The sequence below is a fragment of the Arachis ipaensis genome, chromosome B08 (genome assembly GCF_000816755.2).
Source record: "Arachis ipaensis cultivar K30076 chromosome B08, Araip1.1, whole genome shotgun sequence".
Classification (NCBI taxonomy): domain Eukaryota; kingdom Viridiplantae; phylum Streptophyta; class Magnoliopsida; order Fabales; family Fabaceae; genus Arachis; species Arachis ipaensis.
In genome coordinates, this window is record NC_029792.2 from 28,061,939 (window position 1) to 28,079,394 (window position 17,456).

Genomic DNA, 17,456 nt, shown 5'->3' on the forward strand with positions numbered 1-17,456 from the left:
ATAACTTATGAAAAAAAAGATGACATATATATATATATATATTATACTGTCATTTTATTTTGAAAATTGATTTTCTTTCTCTAGTAGTAATTAATTATAATTTGGGGTGTCAAAATAAATTAAATCGATCTATCAAGTCTACTAAAAAAAAGGCAAATTGACCTAAGATTCCAAGCTACTAGGCCAAATTGTTCTTTTTATAAAAGAGGCGTGAGTACTAAGTACTGTAAAAGTATATACAGAAAAAATAAAAATTATGATGTCTAGACATTGAGTCTTTACTCTTTTTTTTTTTGTTTTTTTATTTATTTTATTTTTATTTTATATATTTATTTATTTTATTTTTCACTCATATATATGCTCCATACTGTGGGACTTAGCTTGTTTTTTAATAGAAATATGACTATTTTGTTTTTATAGCACAAAATTCTATTTTTATTTTTGTGTTATAAATATTGATTATGTTTTATAAAAGTGTTCATGAGTACGAGTAATTCTATTATCCGACCAAAACTAAACCAATCCGGTTCATGTATTTAATAGATAACCAACTCCGAATATCTTGATCTTGCTTTTTCTCTAACTCAAGGGAATTTACAATCTCATTGTTGAAAGAACAAAAAATTTTAAAACTTTCTAAGATTTATAGATTTTATCCATAAAAAAAATCATACACAAAAAAAAGTTACATCAATACTTCCTAAGCTTCTTTCTATCCAAACCTTTGATTTTCAGTGGCTTAATCCATCTCAAGGCAAATTTCTGTCCCAGACGAGACCATCTTTGGAAATTGAACAAACAATGATAAAAAAATTTCATTTTTAGAAATGCTCCCATAAAACAAGTAGAGAGATGTTTACCGTGACGGATTCTCTAGTGGGTGTGATTATTGAAGAAGAGAAAGATGTGATTATTGGGGCAAAACCAATAACGGTCTATACCAGAAATTTCAGAATCAGGATCAACACTTAACCTCCCCGTAAATCTCTCCACGTAAAAATTAAAGCCCCGAATCTCGAGCTACCAACAAGGATCACATCAAAACCGATAACAAATTATACAAATAACTACCTTCAATATCTCCATGATATATAGGTGACTTACTCAGTCATAAGTAGGAGATAATTCTTACTTACTTGAGCGTTGGAGTCCCTTTGCAGGTACCCAACGCCGTCTTCCCAATAAGTAGACGACGTTCCACACTTTGTGCTCCAAGGAAAGCCGGTTCGAACTCCCGCGAGGTGAGCTATACCTCGGAGCGTCCATATCCACATAGGAACATTTGGCGCTTACCGTGGGGCCCTGACTTTTTCTAACCCCACAACTCTTTATTCTCTACATTTTTAATCTTTTTTGCAGGCCACAGCATATGGCGGACGAGCACAGCCATGCTCCTTCGAACACTAACCAGGCCGAACTTCTGGCGATCAATGAAGCCCTTAGGGCCGAGAATTAGAGAATGGCCGAACTCTTACGCCAGAAGCAGCACGACCATAGCAAGGGAGGAGAACACAAGAACGTGATGACAAGTCATTTTGTGCATGTTTTTCTATACTTTTTCACCTTTAATTTTCATTAATCATGCTTAATTATTGAGTGTTTTGTTGCTTAAATAGAATATTGCTTTGATATTTTGATCTGATAAACTTTGTAGGAAATAAGTGGAAAAAGAAGCAAAAAAGCACAAAATAAGCTCAAAAAAAGAAAAGAAGAAATTTTGGACACACTTTGAAGTTTGAGCACGTTTTGGAGCCTTAGGCCACGCTTTTAAAAGCGTGGCCCATGATTAAAACAAGATGAGCGCTCCTTGGGTGCAAGCGCTACATTCCTTTTCAAGTTGAAATTCTGGAAGACCACGCGTACGCATGGATGACGCGTACGCGTGGGTGTGGCATTTGTGAAGATCCACGCGAATGCGTGGGCTGAGCGGCAGCGTAGAAGTGGCACTTTTGAAGGCCACGCGAATGTGTGGATGACGCGTACGCATGGGACAGCGTTCTCAAATCGAGCGCTACGTTCTCAAGGAGAGCGCTACCAAAGGACGCGTGAGCGTGCAGCACGCGTACGCATGATAAGTGTGAACAAGCAAGGACGCGCTCGCATAGGAGACGCATACGCGTGACATGGGCTACAGAGAGAAACGACGAGCACGCGTAGGTGATGCGTGCGCGTCGATAGTGCAAAAATGAAGAACGACACGCACGCGTGGGAGACGCGTATGCGTCGATGCCTGAGTGCTCCGTTCTCCAAATGAACGCTACGCTCTCCTGGAAGCCTCATTTCTGCTCAATTAATTTCATTCTGAGCCCATATGAACTACAAGCAATAGGATTAGAGGCTCAGGCTAGAGGATTAGAGACTCCAGAGCTCTCTTGGAGGATTAGAGACTCCAGAGAGCTTAGTATAGGATTCTGATACACTTTTACTTCCTGCAATTTTACATTTCCATTTGTATTGAGTTTAATTTCTCTTCTGCAATTTTAATTTCCTGCACTTCTACCTTTCTGCCAATTTTACATTTCTGTTCATATTGAGTTTGATTTACTTTCATGCAATTTAAATTCCTGCAAGTGTTCTAGAGCGATGATCAATTAAACCCCAACTCATTAGGGAAAGAGCTCTATTGTGATTCATATGAATTGAATTAAATTCTTCTTCCTCTCAATTCATTTGTGTAGCTATATGATATCCTCTGTTTTGATTGAGATTCATTCACTCCGGAAGGGGATTTGAATCTGTTGAATGCTTGTGTGAGCCTCGGAAGGGAAATCATGAGCATTAGAACTAAGGCTCTATCCTTCACAACTCTCTTGATCAACACCATTCAGGAGGAATTGAGATCTTGAGAGATTGTGTGGCTTATGGGTGAGAGGCATGCACTTAACCTCTTTTCATGACAATTAGATTAAGGAATTGGCAAGATTGATTGTGATTAGAGAGATTGGATTGCCAAAAAATTGGGATTCAATCAATTTCAACATGCCATAGATCTATTCATATGATTGAGAAGGAAGTTGAGACCTATTTGATTCATTGTGGATTATGATATCTCCAATCCCTGATGAGTCTTTCTTTCTGTTACTTGTCCTTGAGTTCATTTCAATTGCTTGATTTACTACTGATGAGTCCATATTTGATGATATATTTTGACTCAATTTGGATGGATTCTAGCACATGAACTCACACTTAAGCACCAAAATAGCATACTTTTGTGTTTTGTCCTTGATTTGATCCTAAATGCAAAAACATGCAATTTTGTGCTTGAAATGAGCAATTTAATTCCACCTTTATTCCATTTGATGCCATGATATGTTTGCTAAGTGATTTCAGGCCTTAGAGGCAAGAATGGATAGCCAAAAGTAGAAAAAAGCATGTACAAGGGAGAAAACATGAAGAAAACAAGGAAAAGCACACACAGCAAGGCGTGCGTGCACACAAGCAGCGTGCGTACACACAAGACCGAGTCAGCCAAGTGTGCATGCGCACAATCCAGCGTGCATACGCACAAGAGGAAATTTCTATGCGTGCGTGTGCGTACGCACAGGAGCCAAAACAGCAAAGTGTGCGGACGCACACATATGTGCGTCCACACAGGACCCAACACATGATTTCATTAATGAAACACATGCTGCGCGTATTTTGGGGGCTTTTGGCCCATTTTAGAAGGCTGAATTGCTGAATTGAAGTGCTATATAAAGGGAGAATCAACACATATGAAGGCAATTAGGCTTTAGCACATTTTAGTTTTAGTTTTTACAAGTTTTTCATAGTATTAGAGTAGGAGTAGTGTAGAGTAGAGAGCTCTCCTAGGGTTTATGTATTTTTTATGTAGTATTTTATAGCAAGCTTAATTTTGGATTTTGATCATCTTTAATTGTAAGTACTCTTCAATTCCTCTTTAATTACATTATCTTTATTCTCATTTCCTTTGGTTCAAGTTACTTTGTTTATAATTGCAATTTTGCATTTTTTGAAGTTTTGATTGATGAATTTAATGTTTCATGCTTTCTTTATGTTTGTTTGGATGTTTATTGTTAGTTTTGTTGATAGTTGGTTATTGCTTTCCGTTTTTACTTTGCGATTTTCCATGTTTTACTTTTATGCACACAAGGTGTTTGTGAAAATGCCAACCTTAGATTTTGAGTAGATTTTCCCACCTTGACTTGTGGTTTGAGTTCCTAGGATATTAGAGTCATAATGTCCGACATTTAGTGGTAATTCTTGGGTAGTTAGTTGACTCTTGTTTCTATTGACGCTAGCCTTTTATCAACTAGTTTGGTAAGTTGGTTAGGACTTATGGATTAAGTTCAATTATGCTTGCTTGACTTACTCCTCGATGGTTGGGGTTAACTAGGTGAGATTGACTCATCATAATTATCATAGTTGTGGTTATGGCAATGATAGGATTCTTAGACTCTCATTCCCAAGTCAAGGCTCTTTATTACATTTATAGCATTTTCACTAAATTTTGATCTTATCTTCTCTTTACTTGCATTAATTCACAATTTTGCTTATCTTTTAGTTCTTTTATTGCTTAGTTCTTTTAATCTTTCATTTATTTTTTTAAAAAACCCCATTTTCCTCACAACCGAAAGAGAAACACTTTCAATTTCATCCTAGGGAGAACGACCCAAGGTTGAAGTACTCTTAATCTCGGTCATTATAATTTGAATCTAAAATATTTGATTGAGAGAATTCATTGTTGGTTTGGACTATGCTACTAACGAATTGATTCTTGTTTTGATTAATTCCGAACCATACAAGAATTCTCTTCGTCAACTACTCTCTTTAATTTTCCTGCACCCAAAGTCTTTTACATTTGATGCAATTTACTTTTCTTGCCATTTAAGTTTCTGCCATTTACTTTCAGCACTTTAAATTCCTTGCAATCCATATTCTGCTGATTCAATTTTACTCAATTCACCACTGTTAGCTTGACTAAACTAATCACTACACTAAAGTTGCTTGATCCATCAATCCTCGTGGGATCGACCTCACTCTTGTGAGTTTTACTACTTGATGTGAGCCAGTATACTTGCCGGTGAGTTTGTATGGAATCGATTTTCCCTCATCAAGTTTTTGGCGCCGTTGCCGGGGATTGATTAAGATCAACAATGATTAAGTGGGTGATAAGTCTAGATTAAGCATTTTCTTTGTTTTTGTCATTTAGGTTCTTTTTAATTTTCTATTTTCTGCTGCTAATACTAAGGTGTTTGTGTTATTGCCTCACTAAGAAATTTTCATCTGTAACATGATGAATTTCAATTTTCTTTGGTGACTGTGTTTTGAAAAATTCAAATGGAGCTCACTTCATCTTTTGATCAGACAAATTTCATGGGATATTGCCAACCATCACCAAATGACTATTCTAATGGTGGCTGGGAATATCACCAAGAAGTGACAGATTATGAGCAATCCACCCAGTGGGGATATGCTCCAGGGCCACAAAATAATCAAGACAATTCCATGAGATACTGCCTAACACCACAAAATGATTCATGTCATTATGCTAATGGTGGATGGGAGTATCAACAAGGAATGATAGAGTATGAACACCTCCCAGAGACACAAGATGACCCATATTTTGATGAATCTAACAACTACTCATGTTGTGGCTGGGAGGGTCAAAACCAAAGAGATTTCAATGCTTCATATTCTAATCATCCAGAGACATCATCACTTGATTATGCTGCCAATACATTCATGCAAGATTGCTCCCCAAGACCACAAAATGATCCATACTATAATGAATTCAACAATTACTCAAGTTGTGATTGGAAGGATCAAAATCAAAGAGCATTCAATAGTTCATACTCCACTTATCAAGAGTCATCATCACTTGAGCATACCTTCAATTCATTTATGCATAATTTTCTAGCCTCACCTCCCAGCTTTTCATTTGAAAATTTTTCATCATTTGACTATGCCTCAACACAAAGTTTCCTCCAAGATCCATACAACTCATTTCACCAATCACAAAATTCATTACACTACACAGAAAACTCATTCCAACACTCACAAAATTTATTCCATACCCCTCAAAACAACTTCACCACAACACATCCATGTCCACAAAATTACTCTCAACCTTTATCTCTTGAGCCAGCAGTTGAGAATTACCTTCAATGGTCCAGGAAATTTTTGGAAATACAAGAACAATTCTTAGAAAGACAAAAACAATCCTGGAAAGAAAAAGAAATCCTCTCCAAGAAGATGGATGGGCATTTAGAGCAAATAAGGAGAAACTTTGGATTGCCAAGTATTGAGGATGAAGATCAATCTGTAAGGAAGGAAGTGGAAGAGGAAGATGAATAGGCTCCTATACCAAGTGAAATTTCAATGAAGAATGAGGTTGTGGAGGCATATGAGCCTAGGATTCCATATCCACAGAGGCTACTTGAGGTGACAAAGGAACATGAAGACTCACTCCCAAAGAACTTAATGGAAGATCATGCAAAAGAAAGGGAGGAAGACAATCAAGGAAGTCCATACTCAAGTGAGGCAGAAAGTTGCATATAGGAAGAGCTCATTGAACCACCAATTTAAGAGGCTTTTGATGAAGAGAACACTCCAACCATCACACAACATCCAATTCTTGAAATCCAAGAACTGAAGGCAACCAATAAGAGTACCGAAGAGAGGATTGTGACCAAGCTACAATTGACCATATCCATGAAAAAGAAGAGGTCAACTACAAGCAATCCAACCCATGATTCAGCAAGCAAGTTTAATCAAGTGAACAACAAAATGAAGCTTGCTGGAAAGAGGCCAAAATAGGGGATACTGACTGACTCTTCTCTCCCCTTGAGGTCATTCCTCTTAACAAACTGGAAAAAGAGGAAGAAAATGAAGAACAACATGTCAAGCTACTGACACTAAAAGAGCGCTTGTTGGGAGGCAACCCAACCTTAGGTAACATTTCATTTCTCTGCTTTGTTTATTTTCTCTCTTTGGTTTGTTTACTTTCAATAATTTGGCACATGATTGCATTCTAAGTTTGGTGTTGCCATGCAACCATTTGGTTTTCAATTTTTCTGGACACTTGCACTATTCTAAAATGAAAGTGTCACACTAAATTTCTAAGTTTTGTGTGCCACTTAATTTTCTATGCAATGAATCCAGCAACACCACTTGGTTGTATAATCATAATGCCTTTACAGTGTTATCTTTCTTTTGGTGTGACACTTTTTCTTTCTCTTTGTTCTAGTCATTCCTGTGTTTTTAATATTTTCTTTTATTTTGCTCCTTACCTGTTTTTGTTAATACCTCACCAAGAAATCCTTACTCGTGAAAAATTATTTGCTTGGTGATTGTGTTATTAGCATAGAATAGTTTCCTTTGTTTAGTTTTAGTTCAAATAAATTGATATGTGATTACATTCTAAGTTTGGTGTTGCTATGCAACAAAATTTATTTCCAATCTTTACTGGATACTTGCATTCCAAGTGAAAGTGTCACATTAAGTTTGGCGTGCCACTCATCCTTCATGCAATATATCATGCACACCCCACTTGTTTTTGCAATCACAATGTCTCTGTTTCATGTGCCTTCATTGTTATTTTTAATTTTGCTTGCTTAAACACATGTACTACTGACATTTTATTGTGTAAGACACTCATGATCCATCATAGACCCCATCACCACTGTTCTAATTATTGCTTAAGGATGAGCAAACACTCTAAATCGGTATGAGAAGGGGAAGAATAGGAGGAAAATGACAACAATAGTGAAGATGAACTACAAGGTGGTAAAGTTCTTTTTTCTCTTATTTATTTTTAGTACTTTAAAGTGCATGATTGTCTTCTATCTTCTTTGTATGCATGTGTGTTGTGAATAAGCATGGCTTGATTGCTGAATTGTAACATGTTGCTGTGACATTATGACTACCAACTTGAGTTTTGTGAGTTCAAAGCAATTAAGCATCATGATCATAAACAAACAAGGTAATTAAAGAAGAAGTTAGCATGAGCTTAAAAGTATTGGGAAGCTAGCATGACTATTGTTGCTCAATTTCATTTGAATTTGTCTAATTGAAGTTTTCATCTAAGATATTTTATGAAATTTTTAAAATCATGAAAACCTTGAAGAAGCAATTGCAAATAAGGCAAGAAAAAGAAAAGGGAAAAGAATGAGAAAGCTGAAGGCTCTGAGTACCAATGACAATTCATTTATTAAGTACTTGTGGTATTTATGTATCAGACAAAAAGTTTAAAAACAAGACACTTAGAGTCAAGGCTTGGGTCAAGTGCAAAAGCACTCCTTCAAAGCTCAAGGCTCTAAGCATCAATGATTAGAGAGTAAGAAAAGAAACAAATGAGCTTAAAGAAGTCCTCTAATTAAATGCTTGTGATGCTTATGTATCAAGTGGTAATACTTGAAAACAAAGCATTTAGAGTCGTAGCTTTGTTTTCAACTCATGGGGCAAAGCACCCAAAAGGAGAAGCTAAGAAGAGAATGAAAAGCTTATTTCAAGGAAGAAATATAAAGAAAAGATTTAATAAAATGAGCTAGATAGAAACATCAATCATTTGAATTTCTTTTGTGATTGTTGCAAGCATAGAAAACTAGCTAACCATGAACATCAACTTGCTATTCTTCTCACCTTGGTTTGTCAAAATTTACTGCATGATTCTTTTCTAACCCCACAACTCTTTATTCTCTATATTTTCTAATCTTTTTTTGCAGGCCACAGCATATGGTGGACGAGCACAGCCACGCTCCCTCGAACACTAACCAGGCCGAACTTCTGGCGATCAATGAGGCCCTTAGGTCCGAGAATCAAAGAATGGCCGAACTCTTACGCCAGAAGCAGCACGACCATAGCAAGGGAGAAGAACACAAAAACGTGATGACAAGTCATTTTGTGCATGTTTTTCTATGCTTTTTCACCTTTAATTTTCATTAATCATGCTTAATTATTGAGTGTTTTGTTGCTTAAATAGTATATTGCTTTGATCTTTTGATCTGATAAATTTTGTAGGAAATAAGTGGAAAAAGAAGCAAAAAAGCACAAAATAAGCTCAAAAGAAGAAAAGAAGAAATTTTGGACACACTTTGAAGTTTGAGCACGCTTTGGAGCCTTAGGCCACGCTTTTAAAAGTGTGGCCCATGATTAAAACAAGATGAGCGCTCCTTGGGCGCAAGCGCTACATTCCTTTTCAAAGAACGCCTGCGATAGTGGAGCAAGAAAAATTTGCAAGTGACGCATACGCGTCGAAGTTGAAATTCTGGAAGACCACGTGTACACATGGATGACGCGTATGCGTGGGTGTGGCATTTGTGAAGATCTACCCAAACGCGTGGGCTGAGCGGCAGCGTGGAAGTGGCACTTTTGAAGGACACGCAAATGCGTGGATGACGCGTACGTGTGGGACAACATTCTCAAATTGAGCGCTACATTCTCAAGGAGAGCGCTACCAAAGGATGCGTGGGCGTACAGCACGCATACACGTGATAAGTGTGAACAAGCAAGGACGCGCACGCATAGGAGACGCGTACGCGTGACATGGGCTACAGAGAGAAACGACGCGCACGCGTAGGTGACGCGTGCGCGTCGATAGTGCAAAAATGAAGAACGACGCGCACACGTGGGAGACGCGTACGCGTCGATGCCTGAGCGCTCCGTTCTCCAAATGAATGCTATGCTCTCTTGGAAGCCTCATTTCTGCTCAATTAATTTCATTCTGAGCCAATTTGAACTACAAGCAAGCAAGCCCACTCTGATCACTCAATGTAGACCACAAGGATGATCTAGAATAGGAATTTCATTTAATTGTAATTTATTTTTAATTTCATTTCAATTTGTGATTTAGGGAAGCCTATATAAAGGCTTTAGTTTCTAAGAATTAAGGCTGGAGTAGTAGTAGCTGCAGTAGGAGTAGGAGTAGAATATAGGCTCAGGCTGGAGGATTAGAGAATCCAGAGCTCTCTTGGAGGATTAGAGACTCCAGAGAGTATAGGATTCTGATACACTTTTACTTCCTGCAATTTTACATTTCCATTTGTATTGAGTTTAATTTCTCTTCTGCAATTTTAATTTCCTACACTTCTACCTTTCTGCCAATTTTACATTTCTGTTCATATTGAGTTTGATTTGCTTTCATGCAATTTAAATTCCTGCAAGTGTTCTAGAGCGATGATCAATTAAACCCCAACTCATTAGGGGAAGAGCTCTATTGTGATTCATATGAATTGAATTAAATTCTTTTTCCTCTCAATTCATTTGTGTAGCTATAGGATATCCTCTATTTTGATTGAGATTCATTCACTCCGGAAGGGGGTTTGAATCTGTTGAATGCTTGTGTGAGCCTCAGAAGGGGAATCATGAGCATTAGAACTGAGGCTCTATCCTTCGCAACTCTCTTGATCAACACCATTCAGGAGGAATTGTGATCTTAAGAGATTGTGTGGCTTATGGGTGAGAGACATGCACTTAACCTCTTCTCATGACAATTAGATCAAGGAATTGGCAAGATTGATTGTGATTAGAGAGATTGGATTGCCAAGGAATTGGGATCCAATCAATTTCAACCTGCCATAGATCTATTCATATGATTGAGAAGGAAGTTGAGACCCATTTGATTCATTGTGGATTATGATATCTCCAATCCCTGATGAGTCTTTCTTTCTGTTACTTGTCCTTGAGTTCATTTCAATTGCTTGATTTACTGCTCTCTTTAATTTTCCTGCACCCAAAGCCCTTTATATTTGATGCAATTTACTTTTCTTGCCATTTACTTTCAGCACTTTAAATTCCTTGCAATCCATATTCTGCTGATTCAATTTCACTCAATTCACCACTGTTAGCTTGACTAAACTAATCACCACACTAAAGTTGCTTGATCCATCAATCCTCGTGGGATCGAATTCACTCTTGTGAGTTTTACTACTTGATGCGACCTGGTATACTTGCCGGTGAGTTTGTGTGGAATCGATTTTTCCTCATCAGAACGCTGAAGACAAAGACAACAACGATGAGCACACATTGGAGACAAAACACACTATACCCAATCCCCCGAAAATAACCACCAAAAGAACCAACCCCTTCACAAAGGAAGTCATGAGCTTCGAAATCCCTAAAAACTTCACCCTACCAACGACTTTAAAACCCTACTAAGGCATAGGAGACCCGAATGTCCACGTCACTAAATTCCACACTATGATGTTCATGAACAAAGAATCCGACCCAATTTTGTGCTGCACTTTCCCAACCTTTCTAGATGGAGCCGCCCTAATTTGGTTTTCCAACCTCCCTGAAGGTTCCATCTCCAATTTTGTTAAGCTGGCCGAACAGTTAGTCAATCATTTTGCCGCATCCAAAATATACGTCCACAATTCCGGCTTCCTGAGCACTATCAAACAAGGGCCAAACAAAAGCCTGAAAGACTACATGACCAGGTTCACGGAAGCAACCAATGAAATACCCAACCTAAACCCTGAAGTCCACCTTCACGCCCTAAAGAGCAGTCTTTGCCCAGGAAAATTTCAAGAGACCATAGTCATAGCAAAACCGAAGACTCTGGCTGAATTCCGAGAAAAAGCAACAACCCATATCGAAATTGAAGAATTATGAGCATTGCGAAGAGCGGAAAAGCCTACCTCGAACAGAGAAGATAAAAGACGAAACAAGCATTTAAGTAGTAGAACAGACCAGAGGTCATTCAGACTGACACCTAAGTTCGACAGCTACACTCCCCTTAATACAAAAAGGGTAGACATTATAAAAGACATCCTGCATTCAAAACTCATCAAACCTCCAAACAGGACCGGTACATATCAAGACCAACGATATGTAGACAAATACAAATACTGTACCTCCCATCAGAAATAGGGACACACCACAGATGACTGTGTAATAGCAAAGGATGTCCTCGAAAAGCTAGCCCGCCAAGGACTACTGGATAAATACATCGACAGCCACGGACGAAAGCGGAACACAGAAGACCTTGGCCAGCAACCTAAAACAACTGACAATCCCTGAGATAAAGGGAAAAAGGTAGACAATGATGTTAACCCACCTCGCAGAGTAATAAATTGCATTTCCGGTGGTTTTACAGGTGGAAGATGCACAAACTCGGCAAGAAAAAGGTCGTATCGAGCTATGATGACCATGACAGGGTCAACCTCGTCCCAACCCGTCAAGAAGGACAAACCAGAAATCTTGTTCCTCCCTAAGGACTATAAGGCAACCGACCGCAACCTGGACGACCCCGTAGTCATCACAGCACAGGTCGGAGAGCCATTAGTAAAGAAGATCCTGATGGATCTGGGGAGCAGTGCAGATGTGCTATTCTACTCAACATTCCAAAAGATGAAGCTAAGTGACAAAGCTCTCCAGCCATCACTCGGGGAACTGGTAGGTTTCTCAGGTGAGCGAGTTTTTATCCAAGGCTACATTTGATTACAGACCACATTTGGAGATTATCCTAACAGCAAAACCATAGATATACAATACCTTGTTGTTGATTGCAAAAGTCCTTACAATATAATCTTAGGCAGACCCTCCTTAAATGCATTCAACGCTATTGTCTCTACTATGCACTTGTGTGTTAAGTTTTTTTCACAGGATAACAAAGTAGTTACAATTCATGGGGACCAAAAGGAAGCCAGGCAGTTCTATAACGCCAGCCTAAAAACCAAATATCCAAGACAACCCGAGCAGCAGTATATCCAGGCAGTATACAATTCGAGTCACTTACCCCCTGGCCAACTTGGACCCTCGGACCAACTATCAAGAAAGACCGATGCCAACAGACGACCTTACAAAGGTTCAGCTAACGGCCAAGGAAGGAAAGCATACATACCTCAGCAACGCACTAAACAATAGAGAACGCAAGGAACTAGCCAAGTTATTAAGGCAAAACGCCGACCTATTCGCATGGACCCCAGCAGATATGCCAGGGATAGACCCCAACGTCATCTGTCACAAGATAGCCATCAACCCATCAATCCGACCTATAGCTCAAAAGAAAATACACCTCGATGCAGAGAAAAGAGCAGCTTCTCTGGAGGAAACCCAAAAACTACTCGTCGGTTTCATCAAAGAGCTCAGGCATTCCACTTAGTTAGCCAACGTGGTGATGGTAAAGAAGAACAATGGTAAGTGAAGGATATGTGTGGACTACACAGACCTTAACAAGGCTTGTCCGAAGGACGCATATCCCCTCTCATGCATCGATAAACTAGTTGACAGTTCTTCTGGTTTTCAATGTTTAAGTTTCATGGATGCCTATTCTGGCTATAACCAAATACTGATGCATTCTACTAACCAAGATAAAACTGCTTTTATCACTGACAATGGTAATTATTGCTATAAGGTTATGCCGTTTGGACTCAAAAATGCAGGTGCTACTTACCAAAGACTCATGGACAAAATTTTTGCAAACCAAGTTGGAAGGAAAATAGAGGTTTATGTCGACGACATGGTGGCCAAATCAACACATACAGCAAATCACATTAACGACCTGAAGGAAATATTTCAACAACTTCGAACATACAACATGAAGCTCAATCCAGAAAAGTGCGCTTTTGGAGTGCAGAGTGGGAAATTCCTCGATTTCATGCTAACTTGTCGAGGTATTGAAGCCAACCCCAAAAAATACCAGGCAATTCTAAACATGAGAAGCCCAAAGACGGTCAAAGAAGTTTAACAATTAACTGGCCGACTTGCAGCATTGGTCAGGTTTTTACCCCGCATAGCTCACCGATCACATCATTTTTTCAAGACTCTAAGAAAACAACAAAAGTTTGAATGGACCAAAGAGTGCGAAGAAGCCTTCGCCGAGCTCAAAACCATACTATCAGAGCCACCAATCCTTCAAACCCCAGAGGTTGGTAAACCACTTTATCTCTATTTATTTGTTACTAATCATGCTATCAGTTTTGTCTTAGTAACAGAAACAGGAAAGCAATAACACCCGGTATAATTCGTCAGCAAATCCCTTCAAAATGCGGAGGTCCGATACCCGAAGCTAGAAAAGCTGGCTCTGGCCCTTGTAACAACGGCCAGACACTTGTGGCATTACTTCCAAAGCCATACCATTGTGGTCAGAACCGAGCAACCCCTAAGGCAAATTCTAACTAAACCCGAACTGGCAGGAAGATTAATCAAATGGTCGATCGAGCTGTCAGAATATGACATCCAATACCAGTCCCGAGGTGCCATCAAATCTCAAGCACTAGCCGACTTCATCGCAGAACTCACCTTAGAAGAACAAGGTCCTACAGATAAAAAATGGACACTATACATCGACGGAGCTTCAAACAGTAAGGGCTCCGGAGTAGGAATACTACTTGAGGACAAATAAGGAACAACATTAGAGCAATCCCTACAATTTACTTTCCATGCAAGCAATAACCAAGCAGAATACGAAGCGCTAATAGCAGGACTACGATTGGCCCACACAATGGGCATCACACACCTAAGCGTCAAATGCGACTCCCTAATTGTGGTACAACAGGTAACAGGTAATTTTCAGGTAAAGGACCCATTACTAGAAAAATACAACACCATTGTCAATAATCTTGAAACCGATTTTCAAAAATTCGATATATCCCACATACCTCGGGAACAAAATGATAGAGCAGATATCCTTTCAAAATTAACAACAACAAGAAGTCAAACTAAGACACCTATATTATCCCAACTAACGCTTGATGAACCAAGTGTTATGCTAACAACAATTTCAAGTATCTTGCAGGAAGATAACTAGCGAACACCTTTCATAAGTTACTTGCAAACAGGAGACATACCCAACAACATTCAAAATAAAAGAAAATAAAGAGCAGTTTTTACACAATACTCGGCTCCGAACTATACAAAAGAGGTTTTACAAGACCTCTCCTAAAATTCCTGAACACGGCAGAGGCCAAATTGGCAATGGACAAAGTTCATGAAGGCATTTGTGGAACACACAGGAGGACAAAGCTTAGCTTCTAAAATCCTCCGAGCAGGTTATTATTGGCCAATATTGCAACAAGACTGTATGCATAAAGTTAAACATTGTGATCATTGCCAATGTCACACACCAATCATCTACAACCCAGCCAAATAGTTACACTTGTCCGAGGTGAGCTGGCCATTCAACAAGTGGAGGCTAGACATCCTCGGACCTTTTCCACTCACTCCAGGCCAGGTTAAATTTTAAATTGTTGCCATTGACTATTTTACAAAAATGGATAGAAGCAATACCATCGGCAAAAATAACTTCTGAAAAAATGATTTCTTTCGTATGGAAAAACATACTCTGCCAATTTGGTATTCCTCAATCCATTATCACTGATAACGATAGACAATTTATAGATAAAAATTCACAAACTTCTTACAAAATTTCAAAATAGTCCAACAGTTCTTGTCTGTCGAACATCCACAAACTAACGGTTTAGCCGAAGCTACCAATAAGATCATTTTACAGGGCCTTAGAAAGAAACTCGAAGACTCAAAAGGAGAATGGGACGAGCTTATCCCTGAAGTACTATGGAGCTATAACACAATAGAACAATCATCAACAAAGGAAACCCCTTTTAGGTTGGTATACAGATGTGATGCCATGCTACCCATTGAGATCTTTCTACATAATCCTAGAACTACAAACGTCAGCGAAAGCGACAACATCAAAAACAGAAGAACCGAACTTGACCTCGTCGAAGAAAGCCGAAATAAGTCAACACTACAACAACTAGCTGCTATACAAGCTATAGCTCGGAAATACAACAAAAAACTCAAACCGAGGACATTCTTAGAAGGAGACCTCGTTCTCAGAAGAATAGAAGACGTACGAAAACCACAAGGACATGGAAAGCTAAGCGCCAATTGGGAAGGCCTATTCCAGATCCAAAAAGTCATCGGCAAAGGAGCCTACAAACTACAAAAGCTTGATCGAACTATCCTACCAAACAACTGGAACATATCTTCTTTAAGAATGTATTTCACTTAGACTATAAGTCGGGCACGGTGATGCACTCTTTTTCCTACTACTAGATTTTATCCCGAAGAAGGGTTTTGCTGGAGAGGTTTTAATGAGGCACACCACCCCGCACTCTTTCATTCATCATCTTACAATACAAACATTACCTATTATCTATATTACATTCTCTATCATACTCGGCCGAGCACTACTAACCCAAAAATCAGAAGTATTCAAACAAATCTTTCCCAAAAATCAAACATGTAACGCAAACATGCAATGAAATCTTAACATTATCAAATTTGTTTGGCTAAGTATAAGCCAGTAGTTCAAAATAAACACCTCAAATAAAGCTAACGGCTATAAGTCTAAAAGTTCCAAAATGCATACGCAAAAACAACAATCTACCATAAGCTAAATATTTGGGTTTTCACCCTCCCCTTCAACACCATCATCATCATCAACTAACTCATCGCCAACAACAACCTTACATGGATCCATCGTAGACAAATCAGCAGCAGGCGCCAGAAGTTTTGCTTGTTCAACCGCTCTCTCAAAACCAGCAGCAAACATTTCAAGCCCATGATCCTCCTTCTCAGTCTCAAGCTACTTATTCTCAGCGCCGAGAACTATCAACCTAGCCTCCAAAGCAGTCTTCTCCTCGCCAAGCTTTTTACCAGCATCCTCGGCGACTATCAGATTCCCTTGCAAAGAATCCACCAAATCCAGAGTAGTACGAAGCTTATTCCCCTTCTCCAAATTATCCTGCATTGGCTGATCAACCGTAGCTTTATCGAACGAATCCCTCGCATGCTTCAACTCCTGTGTTCAGCCGATAGACATCAGCTGAGCTCCTATCACCTGAAATAACTAGTAAAACAAATTAAACCAACACAAACTAACGCTACTAAAGAGAGCTTAGTAAAAATATTATACCTGAAGATACTGAAAAACCCCAATATCACCAACCTCCTAAATGAGCTTGACATCAGCCGGACTTTGACAATACTCATCAGCCACCATACTCAACGGGAAATGTTCACTCCAAAGGGAAGTCAAGTCCTCATCCCCTCTGTAGCCATGAAGCACTCTCTGGTTTTCAGTAAAATGCTTCACCACCTCCAAATCAACATTCTTCCCACCGAGCTTATCCTCAGCCAAGTTCACAGGCCTCTCCTTTTTGCCCTTACCCCTTTTTCGTTTTAAACTAATTTTCTTAACAGGAGATGGTTGGCAACCTCAGCACCCTTCTCCACCATAATATGACTACTAGAACCCTGCTTTTTGACGTTTTTGTCCGAAAATAAGCTCGCAGGCTACTCAAATTCACCTTGGGAGCTTTCTCAACTGCAAACAAATAAGCAGCAAAGGAATTACAAACCATAACCAATCATATACAAACAAACTACACACAACCATTACCTATGTATCCAGCCAATGCATCTTTATCCGTTTCCAACTCAAGCAGTTCAACAACCGACAACAAGCTCGAAGAAGAGATATAGTTAACTAAAAATTTCACAATCATCTCATTCCTATACTCCATCCCATC